This window comes from Astyanax mexicanus, chromosome 4 (genome assembly GCF_023375975.1).
Source record: "Astyanax mexicanus isolate ESR-SI-001 chromosome 4, AstMex3_surface, whole genome shotgun sequence".
In the NCBI taxonomy this organism is placed as follows: Eukaryota; Metazoa; Chordata; class Actinopteri; order Characiformes; family Acestrorhamphidae; genus Astyanax; species Astyanax mexicanus.
The window spans coordinates 21,800,864-21,824,830 of record NC_064411.1 but is presented as its reverse complement, the minus strand read 5'-3'; the positions used below and the strand labels follow the sequence as shown (position 1 = coordinate 21,824,830).

General features: G+C 37.2%; 1 protein-coding gene, 1 long non-coding RNA gene and 1 pseudogene across 2 annotated transcripts in view; 1 reads left to right on the top strand and 2 right to left on the bottom strand.

Annotated features, from left to right (window-relative positions):
* LOC125801413 (zinc finger protein 239-like) overlaps window positions 1–5,422 on the bottom strand; it is a 181,851-nt gene extending 176,429 nt beyond the window's left edge. The window contains exon 1 of the mRNA XM_049478101.1: window positions 5,254–5,422. The gene's annotated coding sequence lies outside the window, so the exon portion shown is untranslated. The remainder of the gene's footprint in view (window positions 1–5,253) is intronic.
* LOC125801435 (zinc finger protein 239-like) lies at window positions 1,631–7,855 on the bottom strand (annotated as a pseudogene).
* A 3,982-nt stretch (window positions 7,856–11,837) lies between these two features.
* Window positions 11,838–17,869, top strand: LOC125801609 (uncharacterized). Its single transcript, XR_007438815.1, has 2 exons — window positions 11,838–11,894; window positions 16,353–17,869. It is a non-coding gene; the product is annotated as an uncharacterized LOC125801609 (long non-coding RNA).
* Window positions 17,870–23,967: the final 6,098 nt, after the last annotated feature.

Here is a 23,967-nt window from a genome sequence, read left to right as displayed (position 1 = left end):
CTCTGCACCAACCCTCCAGGTGTTCCACCTCCTGCCTGTAGCTGGACTCGTCTCTGTTCATGATGCATCCAACCACAGCCGTGTCGTCACCAAACTTCACATTATGACAGCCTGAATGGAGAGTTGAGCAATCAAATGTGAGCAGTGTGAACAGGGAAGAGCTCAGTCCAAGTGAGGAGAGTTTTGTCATCAGGGTCTGAGGAATCATTGTGTTGAAAGCAGATGAGAAGTCCACAAAGAGCATACGGACATAGGCATTCTTCTTCTCCAGGTGGGTGAGGGCAGTGTGGACCACGGAGGAAATGGCATCCTGTCCATCCTGGCATCCTCTGTGGACCAAATCTTCCTGTATGCGTACAGGTGTGGATCCACAGTAATGTTGATGGCTTTGATGGGGATCTGAACCAGTCTTTCAAAGCACTTTATGACTATTAGAGTGAGGGCTACTGGCCGGTAGTCCCATCTGGTTTAATCTGGTAGACCCTCACTGCGGAGCTCTTGGGGCCTGGTATGATGGTGGCAGTCTTCAGGCAAGTGGGGACAGCTGCCTGGATGAAGGAAGCGTTGAAAATTCACGCCAGGACATCCGAGAGCTGGTCTGCGCAGTCTCTTAGCACCCATCCGGGATTGTTTTTTCCGGGCCAGCAGCTTTCTGGCGGTTGATCCTCCTCAGCATCCTCCTTACATCTGCTGGTGTCACGCTGAGGGGCTCCTCTCCTGATGAGTGTGGGAGTCTGGTTCTGGGGGGGTCCATGATGCTCTTGATGCCCCACCACATGCTCTGTGGATCCTGGGAGGAAAGGTGTCCCTGGATTTTCTGAGCATATGCAGCTTTTGCCCTGCTGACTGCAACAGTCAGCTCTCTTCTAGCCCTCTTGAGTTCATCTGAGTCCCCAGACCTGAAGGCAGCATCCCTGGCTTTCAGCAGAGACTGCACGTTTGCGTTCAGCCAGGGCTTCTAGTTCGGGGAACAAGTCACAGTCTTGATGGTAGTAAAACCTCCGCAGCATGATCTTAAGTTCTATGTGGGTAAAATTTCCCACTACCACGTAGAAAGCGTCCGGATGCTTGTTCTAAAGCTAGCTGGTGTTGTCATAAAGCTCCTTCAGCGCATTGTTAGCATTAGCATCTGGTGCTATGTAAACCGCAAACACCACCGAAAAAAATACATTTGGTCAGTAAAATAGCAAATGCTGTGTTTGGATATTTAGCTAGGCTAGCTACCAATAATAATGGTCGATAACTCAAATGTAGAATTTGGTAATTAAGTGTAGTTGGTGAATGACTATGCTACTTCTTCAAAAACAACTACTTCAAAAAACAAAACACAACCCATAAGCATTCACAATAAAAAAACTTTAAAAACATACGAATACAAGTTAAACACATGTTACTCTTCCCTTTTGGAAGTTATTGTATTTTTAAAGTGGGAAACATTAAAAAAATATATATTTCTTTCGGAATTTCAATCTAAAATTGACTGATGTTTCACTTCAACACAAATCCATTTCACACTGGATTTCTCCATTGGGTGCCTTTGAGTATTTAACAAACAATAACATAAGACAATCTCAGACCTATAGGTTTCATGTGAAACATATGTTGAGAAAACACAATGAGATTACAGATCTGCAATAGAAAATCATTTTATTAAAACACACAGATGAGTAAATATAGAGGTGAAGCAATACAAAGATAGTAGTTTGTAGAGGATAAAAACAATTAAGAAACTACATGATTTGGATATTATTAGTACATTTGGAGATTAAAAAACCTTAAGCAACATATAATATTCAATAAGAAAAAGATAAGAGCGTATAAAACTTGAGTAATACAACACAGCAGAGGGAATGAATGAGTCTGCAACCTTACTGCACTACAAAAACCTGGAGTGGGTTGATTTTAGTATAGAATCTACAGCTGGAACGTTTTATTTAACCTCTGTAAAGGATTTTGTTGGCCTCTCTGCGGGGTCTGGTTGCTCCTCCGGTCCACACGGCAGTACCCGAGCCCAGTGTCGTCTCTCTGTGGCTCTGGGTCTCACTTTTGGGAGCACTCTCCTCAGGTGCTGTTTTCCACTTCTTCTTTGGATGAATGGGCCTAGCGGTTAATAGCATTAAGCTAAGCTATTCTAAGCTTGGGGAACTGAGGATGGCTTCCACAGAGTGAAAACAGAGGTACTAGAAATTAATAGAAATAATAAAATCTGCATGAATTAGAAAAGAGAATAAATGCATTCAAAACCTTCTAAGCAAAAGCACTGAAGGTTTGATCCTAAACGTTTTGTTGCAGACTAAGAATCCTAATCTACTCCTAACAACTATGACATCTAAATTTTAAAGACTAAGTTATGCTTATCTAACATCTAGAGCAAACACTGGCAGTGCCCTCGCTCAAACTTAAACGACCTTCCCTTCTTCAGAACTGAACTCCTACAGTAACTACCCTAAAAACTGAGCTCTGTCTCACGAAGAATGTACTGGAATATCAAACATACGAGAAAACACAACATGGAATTCAAAAAACATGATCGCTGGATAAGATTCATTTTGCTGAACCTGTAAAATCCATTATTAAATTCAGTTCATGTTTGTTTCTGGTGGAACGTGTCCCAAGTGACAAATGAAACATTTGTGTAGATTAGGTGTTCTGTCCAAAAGATTTACGATTTGCACTTTTAATTGTCGTGGAACAGATTTGGGATAGTTTTCTTTCCTGTGTGAATGCGCTGGTGTTTTTTGAGAGTACTCTGCCTAGTAAAACTCTTTCCAAAGTCTGTGCAGTAATACGGTTTCTCTCCTGTGTGAATGCGCTGTTTGTTTTCGGAGATTACTCTGTTGAGTAAAACTCTTCCCACAGTCTGTGCAGTAATACGGTTTCTCTCCTGTGTGAATGCGCTGGTGTTTTCGGAGATTACTCTGTTGAGTAAAACTCTTCCCACAGTCTGAGCAGTGATACGGTTTCTCTCCTGTGTGAATGCGCTGGTGGTTTTTGAGAGTACTCTGGTCAGTAAAACTCTTCCCACATTCTGAGCAGTAATACGGTTTCTCTCCTGTGTGAATGCGCTGGTGATTTTTGAGATTACTCTGTTGAGTAAAACTCTTCCCACAGTCTGAGCAGTGATACGGTTTCTCTCCTGTGTGAATGCGCTGATGTTTTTTGAGAGTACTCTGTTCAGTAAAATTCTTCCCACAGTCTGAGCAGTAAAATGGTTTCTCTCCTGTGTGAATGTGCTGGTGTTTATTCAGACTACTCTGTTCAGTAAAATTCTTCCCACAGTCTGAGCAGTGATACGGTTTCTCTCCTGTGTGAATGCGCTGATGCAGTTTGAGATGTGACTGTCGAGTAAAACTCTTCCCACAGTCTGAGCAGTAAAATGGTTTCTCTCCTGTGTGAATGCGCTGGTGTATTTTAAGAGTACTCTGATGATTAAAATTCTTCCCACAGTCTGAGCAGTGATACGGTTTCTCTCCTGTGTGAATGCGCTGGTGTTTTGTGAGAGTACTCTGTTCAGTAAAACTCTTGACAGAGTGCTGTTTCTCCATGTCGGGACTCGGCTTTATTTGTCTGTTAAACGTATCAAACAATGTCTGCGTGTTCTGGAGGCTCTTCAGGACGACTTGTGCTTCACCTCTTTCAGCAGTTTAACATTGCTCTTCGTTAAATATCTTGGTTGTTGGTGATGAATTTCAGCTGAATATTTTCATTTCTGGAAAAAACAAAGAAAAATGCAATTGAATATTAAAATAAAAGCAGGTCACTTAACTGAAGAGAACTGTGTAAATCAGTTACACTATATTGACAAAACTACTGGGACATTTTCAATTACAATAAAAGCTTCTTTTATCCCATTCTAAGTCCATAGTGTAATGGGGCGCTGGTGGTCCTCCTGCCACTGGAAGGTTGTTTACTGCCTTTATAAGGACTGCCCACTGTTTAGACAGACAATCTTGATTCTGTTTTGGTCTTACTGGAAGCTGAGAACTTAAAGAAAGAAAGAGAGTGATGTTGTCCTTTAATCTGAAGCTTTGAGGCGTGTGCCGATAAAATGACATTGGTTCGTATCACTCTGCTGATGGTTGATTCGTTCTACATTGATCACATGACTAATGATGTCCGAAGATTTTTTTCTTTACACCAATTTATAAAAGATTACTGATTTTTTTTACAACTCCAGATAACATTATTTTTCAACACATCAGCTTCAGACTAACAGTGATATGCACTCCTAAAGTCTTTTTTTTTGTATATTTAGATGTGAAAATTGAAAATTTGGTGAGAAATGTAAACGTAATTGTGCTTTTTACCCAGAAAGACGAAGGTCTATACCAGCAGATTCAGAGCAGCAGCTCCAAATTTCATCAACTCTAACTTAATGTTACTAAAGCAGTAAATCATTCTACCACTTCCACCTTAAATATGATCAATTCTTCTTAGTTGTCCTGGAAATGTAACTAAATGTTTAGTGAATAAGCAGAGTTTGGAATGAATTTGCTTGAGAGAGAGTGAACTCTTGTCCCAGCTCTTTCCTTTTTTTATATTCTAGAAATTAGATAATATTACTTTTTTCCAGACGAGGGACCGAAAGACATTAATCCTTGGGTTTTACAGATTGAGTGGGTCGATGACGAGGCAGAGAGCTCAGGATAAGATTGGCTAACATACGCTCTCACAAGGAAACCCAGGTGCTTTTTAATTATTTTATTATAATAAATGTTCTTTTATACAAAGCACAGTATCAGTGGAGACTTATTGCTTGCATCTATGTAACATCACAGCTCCAGAAATTACATTTTAATTAGGGGTGTGATGAGACACTAATATCACAAGACGAGACACGATAATGGGTTCACAAGAATGAGACAAGATTTAAAAATAAAACTTTTAAGAAAACTTCAAAAATGAAGAATGGCTTGAAAACTAGTTTTTGTTTTTTTGACAAAATCATATAACGCAAACTTAACAGACTGGTTTCTCTCACATTGATTCTATAAGAAATAAAAATAAGATTAACAAATAAAAATAAAACTTTTCTAGGTCATATATAGTGCAAACCACAACCAGTCATATTAAGCCTATGGTTTGTGTTATTTTCTCCTAAATCTCTTGTAATTTAACTATGCAGAACCATAACCAGTCATATTAAGACTATGCTTGAAGTGCAAATAAAGACAGAACATTTTTTTAATACAGTACAGAGTTAAGGGATTAGTACAACTGTCTATGAAACAGTCACGTGTAGGATTTACTTACAGTATTTATATATGGTTTGTGTCTTGTTGGTCACTCTGTTACCGTTTATTGTTTCCACTGGAGCCAAAATGCAGCCAGACATATAACTTAAAAGTAGCAGAAGCATCTTCTACGCAACTGCCTGTATTTTCCTCTTCTGTTAAGAGCTGCTCTCACAGCTCAGCCACCACACTCGCTGCTACCGCTACTGTGTTGCAAGATCCCCCTTAAAAAGTCCACACTAGGTGACAGGACAAAATATAGCTGCGTTCCAATCTGAAGGGAGCTGCCCAACTAGGCAGCATTTTCAGGCAGCATAGGCGCGCTCCCGAGAAAAGGACTGTCCCATTCGGAAGGTAGCATGTGCTGCCTACCTGGGCAGCTGCCTTATTTTACCCCGATTCTGAAGGCAGCGTGAGATGTATCCTTCACGGCGAAGGCAATCCCATGATGCATTTCACCAGCGCAGAGTTCCATCGCTCAGATTTAAAAACATGGCGGACGGAGCCAGCACTGCGAGGTAGTTTCTGTACAAATGTAAGTAATTCCCTCCTGTATTTCCACTCACCGCTGCGGGGGATTATCAAACTAGCATATTTTAGACTGTTTTAAGTTGTTTTCCATTGTTGTTTTCGCCTGTACTTCATTTAATGTAAGACCTGACCGGCGGAAGCTACCGTTAGCTTATCGCGCTAATTTACAGGGTAAGCTAACACGCATCTAGCCGACTTACAGAGTACCAAACGCGGCTGCAGCGCTGAGGAAACCCCCACTACAAAGACACCCTGGCCGTCCAGTATAAAAAGTTTTAACTGTTTTAAGTCACTGTTACGTATAACTAAGTGATTTACTGTGTAAATAGTGTAACAGTGTAGAATAACCTGTAATTCAGTGATTTAATGCGTAAATAGTTTAATTGTTAGAGGGAATGATTAGATTTACCTGTAACTGAGTGATTTACTGTGTAAATAGTGGAATTATGAGCGTGTTCTCCATAAACCGCTGATACTAATTTATTTATTTTTTCCACAGGGATGAACGTGGGCCGGGGAAGGTGAACTCTGGTCAGACCGGCTGGAGGCAGCGTTAGCTCCCTTTATGAATGTTTTTTTCTTTGAATGTAATAAAGTTTTCTCTCTTAACATTATTATTTTTGCTTGCTGTGTTTTTATTGTCACTATGCTTATTGTAGTATCACATCTCAACTAGTGGGTATGGGTAAATAAAAAAAAAATAAAGTTTATGAATCATGTGTTTTATGCAACTAAAAGATAAAGATAAATTAGCTGACTGTGTATGAATGTACTATTGTGTGAAACGTAGCTTAGTTTGATAATTTAGCTCTGATGGCTCATATAAAATATTTATCATATTATGATTTCATTACTCATGCATTTCTATGAAGCATCTAATCAAAAATAAATTAAATACATAAATAAAACTGACCATACTCTGAGAATGAAGTGAGGAAAAGTGTATAATTAAAGTAAATCATGAATATTTAAATGTCTGTAATATTTGGATGAGTAAAAGAGAAATAGCTGCTGCTGCATTGAGATTTATGACGTATGCTGACTCCAGAGCGTGTCCCGAACGCGCTGCTTTATAAGATCCCTTATGGGTGAAAATGCTGCCGAACAGGGAGCTGCCTTTGAAGGCAACCTTGGCAGCTCCCTTCAGATTGGAACGCAGCTATTGGCAACATTAGCCAGCAAGGTAACATTAGATACTTCGTAAAAAAAAAAGCACTGTGAACATTGGCTAGCTAGATAATGTTAGCTACTGGTTAAAAAAGAAACGCTGGCAACATTAGCTAGCTAGTTAACACCAGCTACTTTGGTCCCCTATTATGGGCCAGTTCTGCCTATTAAACAGCTCTCTTTTTCTCTCTGCCAGTCGCGTTAAGGACACATATCAGCTCCCACTGTAGAAGAACACTTAAACATTCTCACAAAATAAATCACATCATAAAACATTTTACTATTGCTAACTCTTTTTTAAATCTCTGCATAAAAAGCTGTGTGATTTTATGTACCACGAACGATGGAGAAAAATATAAAATAAGTTTTTTTTTTTTAAAAAAAACAGCAACTGGATAGAAGGGTACATTTATTTTGAAGGTAATTGAAGGTTTTAGCCCACTTTAGGTAACCTAACCAATGCTATTTCGATAACTAAGCTAAGCTAGCAGGCAATTTCAAACTATAATATACCACTAGAAGCCTTAAACACATTAAATTTGTATTACGTTGTTGTTATATAGTCTAAATGGTAGGATAATGTACAAGCTGTCTGTAATGTTTAATCCTTTCCTTTATATTTAACTTTAGCTGTTAGGTGTGGTATTGGTAACAACACTGGGTCATTTTACAAGCTAATTTTGCTAATGCTAATGCTCCTGCCTCAGTGCTGAAAGAATCTGTAAATCTAAGCTTACTGTAAATAAACATAAGCGCTTTAAACAGCCAAATAAACAGTTTTCAGAGGAGAAATCTGTGTAGATTAACATCTAGCGCTCGCTAACCTTAAAGAGAGAGAAAGAGAGAGAGAGAGAGAGAGAAACTTCTCCATACCTTCTGTAGTTCAGCTGATCCTTCTCGTCCTCCGGCGCTCCAGCTACAGACCCCGGAAGCTCAGCCTCATCCGGGTTATGTACAGCCCCGCCCCCTCCCCCGCTACATCACATTATACCCATCACCGCTAGAGGGAGCCCGCGAGGGAGTCCTCAATGCATGGAGCTGAATGGAGCTAAACAGCTAAAACTCTCATTTAAAACACTGTATAACTACTTCTCTGGGGTTTTCCTTTAATTTTACAAAGTAGAACAAAGTATTTCACTAAAATAGGAAAGAAAACGTACCACTATATTTCCATTTTCTAAAACTAATGTTTTTTATTCAGTAGATTTACTAGCATTACTGCTACTGATGCTGGAGTAACACACAGAGCTCATTTAAAAGGGATTAAAACTGCAGTTTAAAAGCTTTATTAATTATCTCTGTGGTGATTAAATAGTTATAGTTATTCTGTTTTGAGGAAATTCGTTTTTTTTTATTTTATAAAGTATCTTACAATTATAAATTCTTATTTTGCTAAAAATAATAATTAATAAATGTTTAGTACTTTTTAGAATAGAAATGTGTATGTTTTTATACATTCCAGACTCAGTTGAGTGACTGAGATTCAGAGCAGATTCTGAAGTGAGTTTTTTCCTCCATAGAGATTCTCTGATTGCTCCTGTACAACTCCAACAAACAGCACTTACTAATTACTATGGAAAGGTCAGTGCTGTTGTTAGAGCACCAATTGTAATATTGATTCCAGTAAAACCTTTTAAAAATCTAAATTTCATTTAAAATATTATAATTACAATTTCTTTGCATTTACCTTCTTGATGTCGTGCAGATTCTTGAAAAGGAGATCGTACTGCAGCAGATCTTGTTTGTTGCTCACCTTGTCTATAGTCTTACTAATGGACCATCCTGATTTCTGTATAGAAGGGTACTTCACACTTGTAAAAGCATTTGAATCTTCATATGCAAATTTCAGTTTTTAAACTAATTATTTGTAAAATAAAATGGATTTTATTTGTTCATAGAATGATAAAAAAAAAACTTTTTAAACTTTTCCAAAATAAGTCCAGCAAGCATTCTCTTTCTACTACAAAATATTAGCCAACTTTTACACAAAAGTATTGTACATATTAAAGGAAGACGTTGCTGATGTTGAGAGTACTTTGGCCAAATTAGATCTGGTTCTGTGTAGAAATATAAGACAAACACCCCTGGTTGCTTGAGTCACTTAAAACTACCACATAGCACCAAATTTTACTCAAAGGTCAGGACTATTGTTCTAATGGATCTTTGTTTCAAATAAAGTGTTGAAAAGAAATCTCCCAATTTCTACTTTAACAATAGTTCTGACCTTTGAGTAAAATTGGTAAGTGCTATTTTTTGGGGTAGTTTTAATCCTCCTGTTACCTTCAAATTTACTAACACCTTTTATGTTTGGGGTCAATTTCACCCCAGCAATTCCAAGCTACAGAAAATTATTACATATTAATATAATTTTTAACCAAGTTTATGTCACATGCTATATTTGTTTGAAATTCATGCTCAGTCACATGGGAGTCTGGATTGTAAAGAAGAAGATCCTACTTGTTCCATTCATCCCATATTGCTGAGTTTATTAAGATCTCATCAGTCCTGCCTTGTTTCTGTGCTATTGAAGCGTAGGACACGGAGGAGACATGGACTGTGTTTAGAGACGTGCTGGATCTGTCTGCAGCCCAAACACCTGTTCTTTCTTCACCTTTTCACTTGTTCTCTCCAAACTGAGCAACACAATGTAGACTTACATGTGGGATTAAATCCAAGTCTTTCTAACTATCCCTCTATACACACACCTCCCTCTAAACGTATCATCTACAGTAGTTTATCCTTTTAGATTGATGGTGTTCTGAAGAACTCAAATGCTGATTTTATGTTTGGACGTGGCTGACAGCGTATCTGCTGAGACCTGGAACTATTCTGATTACATTAGCAGCACTAAGTTTATCATTTTCTTCAAGTGGAGAGACAGACCATAATAACTTTTTACTTTTGGAAGGTAGTCTGTTTTCTATTGGTTGAGAGACAAGAAGAGGATCTACAGTAAAGGGCCCATTCTCATCAGATGAGGATTCATTATAATCAGGATCCTCTCTAAAGTCCTCCTTTTTCTCAGACACATTCTCCTCTATGTCTCTGTCATGGTGAAAGAGATGTGAGAAATCCTCACTGAGAGAAAACCTTTTCTTAGACGTCATTTTCAGTAGAGAGAGAGAGACAGAACACATAGAGAACTGGTTTAGAAGCTGCTGTGAAACCTTTTATATCTCTGCATTTCCACTATGTTGTGTGAACAAGATGTTTTCAGGAACAATATATTCCTCCACAGAATGAGAAATATCAAGTTCTCATGAGAATTATGTTTTCCCCGCCCCCCTGTCGTGTGAATTGTTAGTGGTTCTTGCACTAATACAGTTATAATTATGTTATTTTAGGGATCTATTTTTTTTGAAGATTATAAAATAAGACGTCATATTGACCTTCACATCATTCAACACAAATGTGGGTCAAATTCTGATATTTTTTATGTTTTATAAAGCTAAAATAGCGTGGGGTCAAATTTATCCCAAACAACACTAATGTATACAAAATGTGTAAAAGACACAAAAAAACATCCCATTAATTTTATGTTTACCCAGTTGTCTCTATTAAAAGAGGAAAAGTCACCAAATATGAAGTAAATAAAATGAGATTAACTAACTTATTTAAATGCGTTAAACATTGAAAGGGGTCAAATTGACCCCAAACATAAAAGGAGGATTAATTGACTCAAGCAACCAGGGGTGTTTGTTTAATTCCTACACAGAACCAGATATAAATCTGGCCCAAATAGTCTCAACATCAGTAACGTCTTCCTTTAACTTGTACAAAAAGTTCTGTCTAAATTGGCTAATATTTTGTAGTAGAATGAGAATGCTTGCTGGACTTATTTTGGAAAAGTTAAAAAAGTTTTTTTTTATCATTCTATGAACAAATAAACTCAAACAAATGCATTTTATTTTTTACAAATAATTAGTTTAAAAACTGATATTTGCAAAAAAAATTGCATATGAATATTCAAATGCTTTTACAAGTGTGAAGTACTCTTCTATACAGAAATCAGGATGGTCCATTGTGATGTCAGAGAGTGATTTTACAGGGAGTAGGTGTGAATGACCTCAATTTATGAAAAGCTTTCAGAATACATAAATAGTAAGACTTTAGACAAGGTGAGCAACAAACAAGATCTGCTGCAGTACGATCTCCTTTTCAAGAATCTGCAGGACATCAAGAAGGTAAATGCAAAGAAAATGTAACCATAATATTTTAAATGTAATTTAGAATTTAAAAAAGTGTCTACCGGAATCAATGTTACAACAGCACTGATCTTTCTATAGTAATTAGTAAGTGCTGTTTGTTGGAGTTGTACAGGAGCAATCAGAGAATCTCTATAGAGGAAAAAACTCACTTCAGAATCTGCTCTGAATCTCAAGCCACTTGACAGAGTTGAGAATGTACAAAAGGTATAAATATTTTTTTATTCTATAAAGTATCAAACATTTACAATGTATTATTTTTTAGCAAAGTAATAATTTATAAATGTTTGATACTTTTGTAGATTAAAAATTTTACTAATTTTCTCAAAACAGAACAACTATAACTGTTTCATCACTGCAGAGATAATTATTAAAACTGCTTTTAAACTGCAGTTTTAATCCTTTTTAATGAGATCTGTGTGTAACTCCAGCATCAGTAGCAGTAATGCTAGCGAATTTACTGAATAAAAATCATTAGTTTCAGAAAATGGAAATATAGGGTTTTGTTTTCTTTCCTATTTTAGTGAAATACTTTGTTCTACTTTGTAAAATTAAAGGAAAACTCCAGAGAAGTAGTTATACAGTGTTTTAAATGAGAGTTTTAGCTGTTTAGCTCCATTCAGCTCCATGCATTGAGGACTCCCTCGCGGGCTCCCTCTAGCGGTGATGGGGTATAATGTGATGTAGCGGGGGAGGGGGAGCTTCCGGGGTCTGTAGCTGGAGCGGAGGAAGAGCAGAATCAGCTGAACTAAAGAAGGTAGAATCTCTCTCTCTCTCTCTCTCTCTCTCTCTCTCTCTCTCTCTCTTCAACACGCTGTTCTACATTCACTCCTACACCAACACCACCTTCAGCACCTTCAGCATGTGCAGCATTTACACCACCAGCACTGGATCTTCTCCTAGTCTGACTCTGACCCACAGACACAGGAGGGGGGTTTGAGTAGGGGGTCGTGGAGCTGGGGATGGGGGGGCTTTACAGATCATACACAGGATAACGGAGCCTCACACTCCTGCCCCCCCCCCCCTCCCCCACATCACTAACACACACCTGAGATAAATCTGAACTAAATCTGAGATAAATGTGGTGTAAATCTGATCTGGATCAGTCATAAAATCAGGGTCTCCAAACACACAGTGGTCCAGTCTCAGCATGGATCTGCTTCTGGGTTCAGACTGATAGCAGATCAGAACCAGGACAGATCTTCCAGTTCTTGAGTTCTTGAGTCTGAATGTGGAACAGATCCGCTGAGCCTTTACTCCTTATTCTGCGTGGTGATCAGGGGGCGTGTGTTCGAATGTCTGGTGCAGCAGCATCTCCGTGACTTTCCCGTCAAAATAAAAGCCTGCCTGTTAAATATTACATTTAAAAAGAAATAATTAGTTTTAGAAATTATTGTAGTGAGGTAAGGGTCAGGTAAGACTGCGTAAAGTGGAATTTCACTTTGTGTTTTTATAATAATTATTAGCTTAATGATTTAACAGAAAACTCACTATTTTACTGTAATAATAAACATAATTAAAAAATATTTTTTAAATGTTCACAGTATCTTTAGCTACACTGTTTTATTAAACAGCCCCTTAACTGATACATGTAATAATAATAATAATAATAATAATAATAATAATAATAATAATAATAATAATAATAATAACACAACACATTGAGAGACTTGATATTGTGAAAGAAGATATATAAAAATCATATATTTTATCAAAATGGAAAAAATAGGAATAAACTGAATATAATAATCTGATATTTGGCTAAAATATTTACTACTGAAGCAAGTGCAGCACAGTAATAAAGTTCTACTGTAACTATATTAATATAATCTAATTAGCCATTTGTTTAATGTATTTTAATGGTTAATAATGTCTAAACTTATCTTCTAAGAATTAATTAAAGCAGAACTTAATAATTTTACAATGTTTATTACTGTTGTAAGTGTAACAGAGTAATAAAATACCTTTGTTTTAGATGAACTTTATAAAATGAGGCACTTTAATGCTGTTAAATGAAGTTTTGGCGGCCCCTGCTGTTTAGTGGTGAACTGCAGTGACGCTACGTTTGGTCTTTCTGAGCCACCGTACCTCAGCAGCGGTCTGTGTGTTCCTGTGCTGCGGGTAGGTGCTGAGCTCTGTGTTTTATGAATAAATAGTGGTTAAAAACATGTTTTAAGTTAAAAATACTGCTATTAATTCGAGTATAAAACAGATTAAAAAGTGTTTTTGTAGAGAATTCACTGATTTAGGTAATAGTTAAGAGTTTATGAGCTTATTTCTCTCTTCTCTGTTAGAAGTTAAGTGAGACTAACACGAGGCTCAGTTTTCCCTCCACTGTCTGTACCAGCAGAATTATAGAATATCAGCTAATCCTATTATCAGCTAATCCTATTATTATTATTATTATTATTATTGTTGTTATATTATTATTATTATTATTATTATTATTATTATTATTTGAGAGATTTTTGTTTATTCATTTAGCAGTATATCAGCTAGTCCTATTATTGTTATTATTTTTTATTAATGATAATTATTTTGATTTATTTATTCAGTTCTGTCTTAACTGCAGATGCCACTCGGGTAAAAAGGGAAAAAAAAGTACATATTGTTTCCCAGTTATTACATGTAATGAAGGATGCACAGTTAATTGATGTACACTTATTGCAAGTGTTATCTGTATTTTAAGGATTTGGGTAAACATACATAGATATGTCAAACAATATTAAGCAATGTTTAATAAAAGTAGCATAATAAAGAAATTCATTATTTAATTTACTGACAGCTTTTTTTATTCTAGGCGAATAAACAGAATATATTGATAAACCGCAAAATTGTTTTACCCAGCAACTCTAGTCAAACCTCTAAAATCCACTGGTTTTGTTTATTCTCCTTGTATAAAGCATGCTGTCAGTGGCTAAAATAAAGGTATTTTATTTTAAAATATATATTATAATTCTACTTGCATTTAAAAATATTGTGTTCTGAGTCAGAATATTATCATAAAGTACCAGCGCTAAACTGTGTTTCTCAACAACACTCTTAATATGGACATTACAAACAATTCAAACAAGAACCTGATTTCAGCTTTGTGAGGCTATCAGAATATCCTAGAATAAAATAACGTTAAATTTGTGTTCAAACCCAGTTACTTAGCTGACAAGCTAAAGTTATCAGCGATTGTTTATCCGGGTAGCTAATGTTAGGTAGCTAGCTAAAGTTGCAAGCGCTTTATAACAGATAGCTAATTTTAGCTCGGTAGCTAAAGTTACCAGCTTTTTTTTAATCAGAATCTAATGTTAGCTTGAAAGCTAAAGTTGGAAGTATTTATAACAGGCAGCTAATTTTAGCTAGCTAGCTAAAGTTGCATCTAAAGCTTGCTTACTAGCTAAAGTTGCAAGAGCTTTATAACAGTTATCTAATTTTAAATAGGTAGCTTGAGTTGCAAACGCTTTACAATCAGTAGCTAATGTTAGCTTGCTAGCTAAAGTTGCAAGTGCTTTATAACAGGTAGCTAATGTTTGCTAGTTAGCTAAAGTTACCAGCATTTTTTTTTAATCAGTAGCTAATGTTAGCTTGCTAGCTAGAGTTGCAAGCGCTTGGTTACAGGTAGCTAATGCTAGCTTACTAGCTAAAGGTACCAGCGTTTGTATAGTTGGTAGCTAATGTTAGCTAGTTAGCTAAAGTTGCAAGCATATTATAACTGGTTGTTAATGTTAGCTAGCTGCAAGCATTTTATTACTGTTAGTTAATGTTTGCTAGTTGCAAGCGTTTTATAATCAGTAGCTAAAATTTGCTTGCTAGCTAAAGGTTCCAGCATTTTTAAAAATTGGTAGCTAATGTTAGCCAGCTAGCTAAAGTTGCAAGCAATGCCTCCCCACACCATTACTGACCCACTGCCAAGTCAAGCAGTTATTATTGTCAATACTGCATATGTACAGGACATACAGACAACTGAAATTAAGTTGCTCTCCTTCCCAGGATGATGAGTGAGTGTGTGCTGGGGGCAGCATTAGGATGGGGTGTGGAGCAGGGTGAGAGTTCAGCCAGAAAGCATAGGTACTGAAGTGGTTTGTGGTCTCCACCTGCAGAACGACTCCTTTGCTGAGTATGTTTTGTTAATTGAAATTGATTGTCAATCAGTGTGGACAGTTAATTTCAAAGAAGTTTGATTTACTTGGAGTTATATTGTGTTTAAGTGTTCCATTAATTTTTTAGCAGTGTATATATATATATATATATAAATATATATAAATAAATATATATATAAAATATATATAAAATCACTATTTATAATGGTATTATTTGCCAGATGCACTTGAACTCCATATAAGAAATTTAGGTGAAATCAAAATAAAGGTAAATATAGTTTTGAACCGTTTGTAGTTTGATTTTTAGTAGGTAAAAAATATTTTGTTTTAGGTAATATTGCCCATCTCTATGTGAAATGCTGAAAAACACTTCATGGGTTTAAATAGTCATATCGCTTTTCAAATCTACAGTCTTTTATTTACTAAATGTGTAGCTACATTTCCAAGACAACCAATAAGAAGTAATGATATTTAAGGTGGAATTGAAAATTCAGGGAAAATGTTAATTCATTAGCTAGGCTGAGCTAACGTAAAATGACTAAAAAACATGATACATATTGTTCAGATAGCTGGTTTACAGGCTTAAGTAACATTTAGTTAGAGTTGATGAAATTGTGATTAACGTTAGTTTCTGTAAAACTGCAGCAGGTCTTGGAGCTTCTGCTGCTCTCTGGCTCCGGAGATGAAGTTGGGCTTAGTTTCAGCAAGCCAGGAAATTACAGATATTTATAAGCAAGATATTTATAAGATAAAATGTCACCTTTATTGTAAACAAAAAGGGAAGTCAATATAGTACAGTATTAATTATATGGATTAGTGTATTTCAGTGTAAAGTGAGATACTAAAGTAGTAGTCAAACATGGTATTCAGTAGTGGACAGCAGCAGAGTTTATGCTACATATATTTTGTGGCTGCAGCCTGCTGACAGTCTGCTGCAGAACAAGCTAAACTCCATATTATAATGTCTATGGATGTAGAATAGGACAAAAGTACAGAAGCTTTTAAGGTAATATAAAAGTGTCCCAGTATTTCCCATATAGTGTAACTGATTTAGGTAATTCTCTTCAGTTAATTAATAAGCTTTTATTTTAATACACTAAATTATTTCTTTTTTTTCTTTTCAGAAATTAAAATATTATAGGATTTCTCCTGAAATCTATGAAAGAGGTGAAACACAAGCCATCCTGAGGAATCTCCAGAACACGCATAAATTGTTTGATACATTTAACAGACAGAGGAAACAGAGGAAAGTCCCGACATGGAGAAACATCAGCACTCTGTCAAGAGTTTTACTAAACAGAGTGATCTCAAAAAACACCAGCGCATTCACACAGGAGAGAAACCGTATCACTGCTCAGACTGTGGGAAGAGTTTTACTCAACAGAGTACTCTCAAAAATCACCAGCGCATTCACACAGGAGAGAAACCGTATTACTGCTCAGACTGTGGGAAGAGTTTTAATCAACAGATTAATCTCAAAATACACCAGCGCATTCACACAGAAGAGAAACCGTATTACTGCTCAGACTGTGGGAAGAGTTTTGCTCTACAGAGTACTCTCAAAATTCACCAGCACATTCACACAGAAGAGAAACCGTATCAATGCTCAGACTGTGGGAAGAGTTTTAATCAACAGAGTACTCTCAAAATACATCAGCGCATTCACACAGGAGTAAAACCATATTTCTGCTCAGACTGTGGGAAGAGTTTTACTCAACAGAGTAATCTCAAAAAACACCAACGCATTCACACAGGAGAGAAAACTATCCCAAATTTGTTCCACGGCAATTAAAAGTGCAAATCCTAAATCTTTCTGACCGAACACCTTATCCTACACTAATGTATTACTCTGTCACTTGGGACACGTTCCACCAGAAACAAACATGAACTGAATTTAACAATCGATTTTACAGGTTCAGCAAAATTATTCTTATCCAGGGATGATGTTTATTGAATTTCATGTTATGTTTTCTCGTATGTTCGATATTCCAGAACACTCTGCGTGAGACAGAGCTCAGTTTTTAGGGTAGTTACAGTAAGAGTTCAGCTCTGAAGAAGGGAATGTCTTTCAAGTTCGAACTACGCCATTGCCAGAGCTTGCTCCAGACATTAGATTAGCATTAGATTAACATAGTCTTTAACATTTAGATGTCATAGTTGTTAGGAGGAGAGTAGGATTCTTGCAACTATACGATTTTGTTGCTGGAACACCCACTACACCCACTTTGCCTATTTTTGGTGGCCTAATGTAATTTAATAACTTTCCCCACCTGAACACACACATACCACAAACCCCATCCAGGATGCATTGGAATTAGAATAAAAGCCTTTGATGACTCTTTTCACAACTCAAACCTACATATCAAATGACATATCTGACTTTTTCATCTCTCCAGTCCTCTCAAGAGACCTAAATGCTAGTTGGGTAAACCTTGTACATATTCCTCCAGCAAACACTAATTCAGACAACCGTCAAACTTTGGACTTCTACGACATTAAATAGTCACCATCTATGACTGTCTCCCAAATGAGGTGGACCAACAGTGCCATCATCAGGACGAAGACCCGACTACAAATATAATATAATATAATTCAACTTGCTAAAATCCACAGAAACGCAATCCATAAAGAGTTACTGCAATTTAAGAGTTTATGCTTGGTTATTCCTGCAAAGCATTGAGAAAATAAGACTCATTTAGTTAAAAGAAATGTTCAAAGCTTTGGATTCCATTCCTTGCCTTGTAAGCTGAAATTCTGTGGTGTAAACTGATCTCTCTCACACCCGTCATAAATTCTGATCAACAGGCTAAGAGCCAGGTGAAGAGAATTTCTCACAAAGCAGAACAAATAAGAATATACATTAACTAAATAAAAAGTTATTTTACAGAATATTTACTAAATAATATGCCACTTATAGTGTATGGGTATAGATGCTGTCCTGATTAAATTTTCATACACAGTCAAGTCTGAATCAACAAAGTTAAACTAGCATTTGATAATCTATATTTCTTTGGTTATCAGTGGTTTAACCATGTTTGTATTATCTTTTCAATTATTTAATTGGGTTGAAATAGAAACATGACTCTTTGTTTTCTTTTTGACAAGATACCATCCTTTGTTTCTAATTTCAGGATTATCTTGAATGTTAGCAACCTATTTGTAGAAAAAACATATAATTTACATTTATTGTGATTCAATTCTAAGATTGTTTTCCTTGAATTTATCCTCATGAATTGGTACGCTGAATATTGTATTTTGATCCACTGTTTGATTGAGTTTTCTTTTGGTTTGGTCTATTAATCATAAAAATATGAAATCTCAGAAATTGCTCCAAAACCAATGAAAACACAGACACGTAGGTTGCTCCTCCCCCAAAGCCCACAGAGCCAATGGTAGCCTTAAGGTCCAAACAGATTCAGTCAGAGAGTGACAGACAGAGTAGCGGTGGAGAATGAAAGTGGAGAGTGTCCAGGATTAGGGATGGATCAGTTCAGTCTTGAGTGGTAGTTGAGGAGTTTGGAGTTTAGCTCCTTTAGTTTAGTTTAGCATTTTAGCTTCAGTTTAGCGATAGCTTAGCATTCTTAGTGCAACTCATTTAACCTTCTTTAAGCATATTAATACTAGCTTTCTTAGTTAAGACAACTAATGCAATTTTACGATCTATGAAGCCACGCATTATGCATACCAAGTTTCAGCTGAGTAGAGACCGTCAGACTCAACCCAGAAGCCACCAGTCCGGAAGCGACCAGCAAGCCAGCTGAGAGCGAAGGGATTTTCCCGTGGGTTCTGAAGGGACTCCGTGCTTACACCAGGAAGTCAAACCATTTTGCAGACAGACTCACGTGATTCTTTCTCAGGGTGAAGAAACAGACGACTACGCTACAGACGGACGGCACCAATGCAGGCCCACTTTAACGTCTCAGAGTAAGGCAGAGCTGGCAAATGGTTTTGTGCTGGTCATGGTTTGGTTGAATCCTTTATAAATCTCCCTGTAGTATAGATAACTTCTTTTCAGTTGCTTGGTTGTAAATAAGAACCGGCTTCATAGACTTAAAATAACTTAGTTCATCCTTTAGAAATCCCCACTTAATAATTTTCATTAATCTGACAAGTTATTCCTTTCTATACCGATATTATAACATGTTTTTATTTTAATTCTCATTTATCTTCATACACTGTGATTTGATATGTAATGGCTACATTTATGACATTTTAATGGATTATAAACTCATATCTGTGTGATTTAATAAAATAATTTTATATTACAAAACCTGTAATTTCAGTGTGTTTTCTGGATAACTTGGTTAGGAAAATTACTGTTCCCTGTAGAAGAAGACACGCCCCTGATATGTCTTGTGTTATTAATTAATTGATTCATTAATCTAATTTAATTAATTTAACATCTTAATTAGCACCAGGTATTAAACTGCAGAGCTCACTACACTGAACAGATTTTAATTTAGTTACGCATTCTATACATGAAAGAATGCATGAAAACATTCTGTCAATCTGCCAGATTTGTGAAGCTTTTTATAAAAGCACTTCATCAATATCTGCTTCTTGGCTCAATCCAGTACCACACAATTATTTTGATGGCAGCGGGGGTCCCTTAAAAATAACCTTTGAAAACTCATCCAAAGGTGCCTTCAACAAAGAGATCTTCACGGTATCTGATCTGAGATTCATCAGCGTGTGGAATGCAGGGAAGTACACTGTATTCATGAACATGAAGAAACTCATGTAACAATGTATGTTTACCTTTTAGTTTCAAATGGATTTTCTAGGCCATATTTATTGTAGTTCTACTAATAAGCTGGGACCACTGTGAAAACATTAGAGGACGCACATTGGAGTAACACTGCATTTTGTGGTGCATCTTGGAACTGATGTTGGCTTGAACTTCTGACTGGACATTCAAAAATGTCTGCATCTGTTCCTTAGAGTCCAGTAATTCTGTAGAGTGAGCCATGACTCGACCCTCAAGGTCAGAAAGGCCTCCTGCATCTGGGTGGGCAATGCTGACTCAGTCTTGATTGTGTAGGCTGACTGCACTTTCTAAACTATTGGAATGGAGAACTGAGCTTGTATGTGTGGAGGAAATTGGGATACTGAGCTGCGATGAGTATAACTTGAGTCGATTCAACCAGTCATTGTAATTAGAAAATACATTTATTGGAAAAGACATACATACAGGGTTAGGACATACAGTTTACAAGACAAATGATAGATGATAGATGAGAGCATGATCTTGCTCTCATTTTCTTTACAACCATTTTTATACCACTTTCTGGGAGGGACAGACATTCTAGAAACATCCATACATGTTACAGTCATCTCTTATTTGTGCCTAGTCATAAAAACGTGACCAAAGTGTTGAGTTAATGTTCTAAAATTTAGAGTGTTATGTTCTCTTAGAAAGGAAGCGAAACTAAGATAAAGGGTAATGGCTGGAACAGATCATTAAAGGACACTGCAAATAGGGCATGTTCAAATCATACATTTAGTTTGAGCACAGTGTTAAATCTTCAACACTGTGTTCAATGAAATACATCATTTAAAAAGGGTTAATAGTCTCAATTTCCCTCACATATTGTTCTTGATTTACTTACCTTAATAAAAAAAAATCATAATTTAAAAACTGTTTTTAATATTTTGTCTGAAAAACCCTCATTTCATATAATTGTAGGTTATATTAGACTGTGAATTTTGTTTAATATATGATAAATGGCTGGCTGACTTTATCAACACTACTTTAAACTATGAATATAAGTATATAAACGTGCTAGCTAGCTAATTAGCCTAAAATTTTGTTTTTGGCTAGCTGACTATCAAAGATACTGTAAACTATGGTAGCTATGGGTTAGCTAGCTAGGTTAAGTAGCTAATCCTGCGAGCCAATTAGCCTGAAAATGCACACCACTTAAACCTTCCTGTTCACTAAATTAATATTTTTTAAATAAAAAAATCTTACCTTCACAAAGTGTGCATCTTTTCTGCACCTCCAAGATGGCTGGATCCAACTGCCCAGTCTTTTTTCATTTAGCAGATGACGCCTTTTGTCCGCCTCTAATTTAATTTGATTGGTTGTTTCTCTGAATCAGTCACTTTTCTTTTTGCCCTCAGAAAACTTTAGTGTAAGTAAAACTACCATCTGCCCATTTCACAGCTTCTGCTGCTCGGACAAACACTCAAACACACCTCTGCTTCTTATTAGAAAGCCATTACAAAACCTTTTATTTGATTTCATTACTTTTATTATATTTATTTCACATCTAAATCTAAATTTTTTGAAAAAAAAAAAATTATTTTGTTTTTGCTTCTATATTGGACATTGTCCGATCCAAACAGCATAAAAGTACTTACACTATACTAAAATATTCTTATTTTTTACATTTCTTTTGGTCAATTTTGACTACACGTCAAATTAAAAGCCCTCAAAATAACCCACTCTCATTTTTTGGCAAGTCTGTGCCTGAAGAAGATTCAGTTTAGAACCAAAACTTTGCAACAAAGGGGGACAAACCTCTTAGCCAACCAATTTGGCCATTCAACATGGGGGTCCAAACAGGCATGAACCTCATCCCCATCATGGGAGGGGAAATACACCAACTCTTACTGCACCTGTAGGGATAGAAAAGCAAAAAAACAATAAATTAAGAAAAAGTAAACACACTAAAATAAACCACATGAAAAAAGCACAGAATACAAGAATGTTAGCACACTGATGAAACACTTATTTAATCTAATACTTGCACACCACCACCAGGAAAATGTGGCACTGCAGTCTTAGGCTAGGCCAGTCATCCCCGTGGGGTCCAACTCCAGATGGAGAATCAGAGCTATAAAGGCAGCAGCGGACACATTTCCAGGGGCAGTTATCTGAGTCCCCTGATAATTTTTTCCAAAAGCCTCAAACTGGAGAACAGGAAATACTGACAGGTCTTAAAAATCCTCCTCCTTTCACCCCAAAATCTCTCTCAGGTTCCTAACACAATTAGAAAAATCAGAAGAGCTGACAAATATGCAGTAAAACCTTACCCTGGAACAATAGTGAAACCCCTAACCTCAATCTAGAGGAGCAGCAGTCCCTACTACAATTTCGCTGTGATAACTCCATTATCATCAAACCCGCTGATAAAGGCAGCGCCACAGTAATTATGGATAGGGACACCTATATAGAGGAAGCAAAAAGACAATTAAATCAGGAGGAATATTATAAAGAACTCCCTGCACCTATCTTTCTAGAGACAGTTCCAGAGTTGCTACTGTGCACCAGCTGCTTTACTATCTGTGGCTTTCTCTGCACTGCTAGTGTGCACTCTCTCTGCTGTACTATCTGTGGCTTTCTCTGCATTGCTACTGTGCACTCTCGCTGCTTAGCTATAAGTGGCTTTCTCTGCACTGCTAGTGTGCACTCTCTCTGCTTTACTATCTGTGGCTTTCTCTGCGTTGTTACTGTGCACTCTCTCTGCTTTACTCTCTTTGGCTCTTGCAGCTTTACTATCTGTGGCTTTCTCTGCGATGCTAGTGTGCTCTCACGTGCTTTACTATTTGTGGCTTTCTCTGGGTTGCTACTGTGCACTCTCTCTGCTTTACTATCTGTGGCTTTCTCTGCGTTGCCACTGTGCATTCTCTCTGCTTTACTATCTGTGGCTTTTTCTGCACTGCTAGTGTGCACTCTTGCTGCTTTACTGTCTGTGGCTCTCTCTGCATTGCTACTGTGCACTCTCGCTGCTTAACTATAAGTGGCTTTCTCTGCGCTGCTAGTGTGCACTCTCGTTGCTTTACTATCTGTGGCTTTCTCTGCGATGCTAGTGTGCACTCACATGCTTTACTATCTGTGGCTTTCTCTGGGTTGCTACTGTGCACTCTCGCTGCTTAACTATAAGTGGCTTTCTCTGCGTTGTTACTGTGCACTCTCTCTGCTTTACAATCTGTGGCTTTCTCTGCATTGCCACTGTGCACTCTCTCTGCTTTACTATCTGTGGCTTTTTCTGAGCTGCTACTGTGCACTCTTGCTGCTTTACTATCTGTGGCTTTCTCTGCGCTGCTACTGTGCACTCTCTCTGCTTTACTATCTGTGGCTTTCTCTGCATTGTTACTGTGCACTCTCTCTGCTTTACTCTCTTTGGCTCTTGCAGCTTTACTTTATGTGGCTTTCTCTGCGATGCTACTGTGCACTCTCTCTACTTTACTATCTGTGGCTTTCTCTGCGATGCTAGTGTGCACTCACATGCTTTACTATCTGTGGCTTTCTATGCGATGGTAATGTGCACTCTCTGCTTTACTATCTGTGGCTTTTTCTGCACTGCTACTGTGCACTCTCTCTGCTTTACTATCTGTGGCTTTCTTTGCATTGCGAATGTGCACTCTCGCTGCTTTACTATCTGTGGCTTTTTCTGCACTGCTACTGTGCACTCCTGCTGCTTTACTATCTGTGGCTTTTTCTGCACTGCTAGTGTGCACTCTCGTTGCTTTACTATGTGTGGCTTTCTCTGCGATGCTAGTGTGCACTCTCGCTGCTTTACTATCTGTGGCTTTCTCTGCGTTGCTAGTGTCCACTCTCGTTGCTTTACTATCTGTGGCTTTTTCTGCACTGTTACTGTGCACTCCTGCTGCTTTACTATCTGTGGCTTTTTCTGCACTGCTACTGTGCGCTCTCTCTGCTTTACTATCTGTGGCTTTCTCTGCATTGTTACTGTGCAATCTCGTTGCTTTACTATCTGTGGCTTTCTCTGT